Genomic DNA, 4,464 nt, shown 5'->3' on the forward strand with positions numbered 1-4,464 from the left:
CCAAAGTGCTGGGATTACAGGCTTGAGCCACCGCGCCCGGCCATAATATTATTATCAAAAAAAAAAACACATACACACACAAAAGGGCCAGGCATGGTGGCTCACACCTGTAATCCCAGCACTTTGGGAGGCCGAGGCCGATGGATCACAAGGTCAGGAGTTCAAGACCAGCCTGGCCAGTACAGTGTAACCCCGTCTCTACTAAAAATACAAAAATTAGCCAGGTGTGGTGGTGTGCGCCTGTAGTCCCAGCTACTCAGGAGGCTGAGGCAGAAGAATCACTTGAACCTGGGAGGCGGAGGTTCAAGTATGTACTCAAGTTCAAGAATGTAATACTTAATACCATATTCATTATGTCTGAAGAACAATTAAAACCCAGTTATTTGGGATAAATATTAAGAGATGTTAGGGCCGGGTACAGCGGCTCATGCCTGTAATCCCAGCACTCTGGTAGGCTGAGACAGGGGTCACCTGAGGTCAGGAGTTCGAAATCAGCCTGGCCAACATGGTGAAACCCCATCTCTATTAAAAATACAAAAGTTAGCCAGTCGCAGTGGCGCACGCCTGTAGTCCCAGCTACTCCGGAGGCTGAGGGAGGAGAATCACCTGAACCTGGAGGAGGTTGCAGTGAGCTGAGATCATGCCACTGCACTCCAGCCTGGGTGACAGAGCAACACTCCATCTCAAAAAAAAAAAAACAAAAACAAAATAGAAATGTTAGCCTCATCTCCGCATTTCCTTAGTAAAAGCAAAAGTTGTAGAACTTTGAAGCTTCAATCTGTAGTACTTTCTTCAGAATATTGGGTTAGTCCCAGCTACTACGTGAGGCTGAGGCAGGAGAATCACTTGAACCGGGGAGGTGGAAGTTGCAGTGAGCTGAGATTACGCCACTGCACTCCAGCCTGGGTGACAGAGTGAGACTCCGTCTAAAAAAAGAAAAAAAATGTTAGCTTCAGCTCTGCATTTCCTTAATAAAAGTCAAAGTCATATAACTTCAAAGCTTCAACCTGTAGTACTTGCTTTAGAATAGTTGGGTTAATTGGCTATTTAATAAAATCACTGTTCACTACAGAGCTAAGTATATGCAAGGTTAATTTACACTGCTAACATCACTGTACCTATGGTTTTTGTTTGTTTTGAGACAGGGTCTCACTCTGATGCCCAGGTTGCAGTATCACAGCTCACTGCAGCCTCAACCTCCCAGGCTCAAGCAATTCTCCCAGCTTAGTCTCGCCAGTAGCTGGGACTACAGGCATGCATCGCCATGCCTAGATAATTTTTCTTTTTTGTAAAGACAGGGTTTTGCCATGTTGCCCAGGCTGATCACAAACTCCTGGGCTCAAGCAATCCACCTGCCTCGGCCTCTCAACATGTTGGGGATGCAGGTGTAAGCCACTGCATTTGACTCAGTGTAACTATTAACTAAACTTTTTTACTATTGCACTTCTGAATGATCAGATTTTTAGGCTGCCACACTTGTTCCTGGCAGGAATCTGATCTGATTCACTTGCTGCATACCTGATGCCTAAGAACATACCAGGCACAGAATAGATGCTCAATTAATATTTGTTAAACCAAAGGATGAACAAATGAAACTTATTTGTGTTTTTCTCTTTCTTTCTTTTTTTTTTCTTTTTTTTTTTGAGATGGAATCTCACTCTGTTGCCCAGGCTGGAGTGCAGTGGCGCGATCTTGGCTCACTGCAAACCCCGCCTCCCGGTTCACGCCATTCTCCTGCCTCAGCCTCCTGAGTAGCTGGGAGTACAGGCGTCCAGGTCCGCCACCACGCCCAGCTAATTTTAGTAGAGACGGGGTTTCACCGTGTTAGCCAGCATGGTCTCGATCTCCTGGCCTCGCGATCCGCCTGCCTCGGCCTCCCAAAGTGCTGGGATTACAGGCGTGAGCCACCGCGTCCGACCTATTCATGTTTTTCATCTTGGTTCTTACGTGTGCCAAAAACAGTCTGAGTTTACCTGTGGTTTACATGGTCCTCTTATAAGTATCAGTTTGTTTAGTGTTTGAACAACTACAAAGATTTGGTTTTTGTCAAGGGAAATACTTAAATTAAATCGGTTGAGACAGGGTCTCAGGCTGGAGTGCAGTGGCATGACCAGGGATCTACTGTAGCCTCGACCACCTGGGCTCAAGCGATCTCCTGCCACCTCAGCCACCTGAGTAGCTGGGACTACAGGTATGCGCCACGACAACCCGACAGTTTTCCTATTTTCTGTAGAGACAGGGTCTCCCTATGTTGCCCAAGCTGGTCTCTAACTCCTGGACTCAAGAGATCCTCCTCTTTGGCCTCCCAAAGTGTTAGGATTACAAGTGTGAGCCACCATGCCCGGCTTTAAATTATTTGAATGCAAGCAATAAAAAAAAGGGTTGTAGAAATAAAAAGCCCAAATTTCAGTTTTAATTTATTCCCTCTACATTAAGAGAAAACGGCAGAAAAGCGAGGAGTTTAACAACGTATTTCAGTTTACTGACACCCTTGATAATATGCATTTTAGGGAAAGTACTATAATTTCACATTTTACCATAAAACATATGTAATACATGTTATTAGTGATGCACTGAACACCTCACATTGTTCCCAATCTAAAGTCATTCGTTATACTCAGATTTAACGAGTCATGTCACAAAAAGAATACCTGTAATTTGATTGCTGGCAACATTTGTTCTTCATTTTCAAATTTAAATTATGTAAGCAAGCATATACTCGGTGTCTTCTCGGGCATAGATGCTAAGCACACTACAGTGTCTCATCTCAACAAAATCACAATCTAACTCGGTTAAGGAGTTAAAACTTTCATCTGGATATGGAGAGTTCAGCATACTTTCTCCACTAACTTCCAGCCCTACCATCTTCCAAGTAAGCTTAAAAACAAAGCCAAAACCAACCAACCAACCCAGCAAACTTTAAAATGTTACTTCTATTTTGAAACAAATCACACTAAACTTTTGAGAAGAGCAATGAAAAACTTAAAAGCTAGTAAGTTTTTTGCCTATGCCAGCTTAAACAAAATTAAAGCATCTTTCAAAATGACTAGTCACGTCTAATTTCACTCTAAGACAAGACAGTGTGCTCAAAAGCCCCAGGCGATTTTAGACGTTATTTCGAATTGGATTCTCACTTCCGATGCAATGCAAAGTCAGGAAGCGCAATAACTCAAGAGAACGTGCAAGCGGAGGCGGCAGCACAGTTCACCCGGTTCGGTCTCCGTACGGGAGAGAATTCTTTCTCAAACAGGTTAAGTGGCTGTCCCCGACCACAGCTGTCAATTCAGTACCAACCCTCAGATCTGGGGCTCTCACCTCACCACTCCTGCCTCCATCTCTTACAAACGCTCAGATGGGCGACTGTAACTTTCTGACGACCTACCGAGGCACTGCTCTCATTCAAACCCCACCGCCTAAGGTGGCCAGTAACCAGTTCTATGTTTCCCACCGGGGGAGCGAGACTCAAGGCCGCCGTCGCGGAGCAGCAAAGCGACAGCCAACAGCCCCGCCCGCAGAGGGCCGCGGGAAGGACGGCAAGAGCAGCGGAGACAAAGCGGCGAGGCGAGGCAGCTACAGGCCACAGCGGCGAACGCGCACGGCGGGGGAGAGCGCGGGCCGCCAGCGAGGCGGAGAAAGCTCGGACCGCGGACGCCGACGGATGAGGCTGGGGCTCGGCGCGGTGACAGTTCGGGGCTCACGCTCAGCAGGGACACCGCGGCGCCTGCCCCGGCGACAGAAGCAGCGGCGGAACGCGAGCCTCAGCGCTCCGCACACTCACCACTGGGAGCTCCGTAATGGCGGCGGCGGGGGCGGAGAACCCGGGGGGCGGGCCCGCCGCAGCCAGTCACCGCCGCCGGCATCTTTCGAACCGGCTCCGAAAACCGCTGAGAGAGTGGCGTGAAGGGAGGGCGCGGGCGGACGCCAGACCGCGGCGGGCCTCGGAGCATGCGCAGCCCTCAGCCAATCGGGGCAGGCGGAGGACGCCGACGCAGGCGCGCTGGGACGCAGGGTCTCACGGCCAGGGAAGAGCTCCCCCTCCTCCCCCAAGTCCAAACAAAACAAGGGCGGGAGCGCGCGCGCCAGAGGGCCCCTGAGGAGGAGTCCGCCAGAAGGGCAGGGGGCTAGGTCGCAGGGGAAGGGAAGGGAGGGGGGCGGAGCGGTCGGGGCAGGCAGACAAAAGGTGCCACCTCCGGGGACCCGGGCGCCCCGCCCCCTCCTCTCCGGGAGCGGCGTCGGCGCCCCGGGCGAGCGGCCTCCGCCACTCGCCTTCGGGGCTCAGCGAGCCCGCGCCCACTCCCCGGCCGCCTGTTCCGTCCTGCGTTACCTCTGCGTTCTGCCGGTCCTGGCGCCCGCGTCCCGCACGGCCTCTAGGCGCCGCTCCCGCCGCCGCTAGTCGCTTCCGCCGCCGCTGTCCTCCAGTCCCAGCCGCCGAGCTCTGCCGCCCCGCCCCCCTACCCGCGGCCC

The 4,464-nt window shown here is 51.5% G+C and overlaps 1 protein-coding gene across 4 annotated transcripts in view; it reads right to left on the minus strand.

Moving 5' to 3' along the window:
• The window catches only part of HP1BP3 (heterochromatin protein 1 binding protein 3), a 48,195-nt gene extending 43,737 nt beyond the window's left edge, over positions 1-4,458 (minus strand). For 2 of the 4 annotated variants that reach the window (XM_017852086.1, XM_017852089.1), the window contains exon 1: positions 4,325-4,458. The gene's annotated coding sequence lies outside the window, so the exon portion shown is untranslated. Of the gene's footprint in view, positions 1-3,315; positions 4,278-4,324 lie in introns of those variants that run through there. The other 2 variants (XM_017852087.1, XM_017852088.1) reach the window with 2 other exon arrangements.
• Between the last annotated feature and the right edge of the window lie 6 nt (positions 4,459-4,464).

Source organism: Rhinopithecus bieti, unplaced genomic scaffold, assembly GCF_001698545.2.
Source record: "Rhinopithecus bieti isolate Rb0 unplaced genomic scaffold, ASM169854v2 scaffold_33652, whole genome shotgun sequence".
Taxonomy (NCBI): domain Eukaryota; kingdom Metazoa; phylum Chordata; class Mammalia; order Primates; family Cercopithecidae; genus Rhinopithecus; species Rhinopithecus bieti.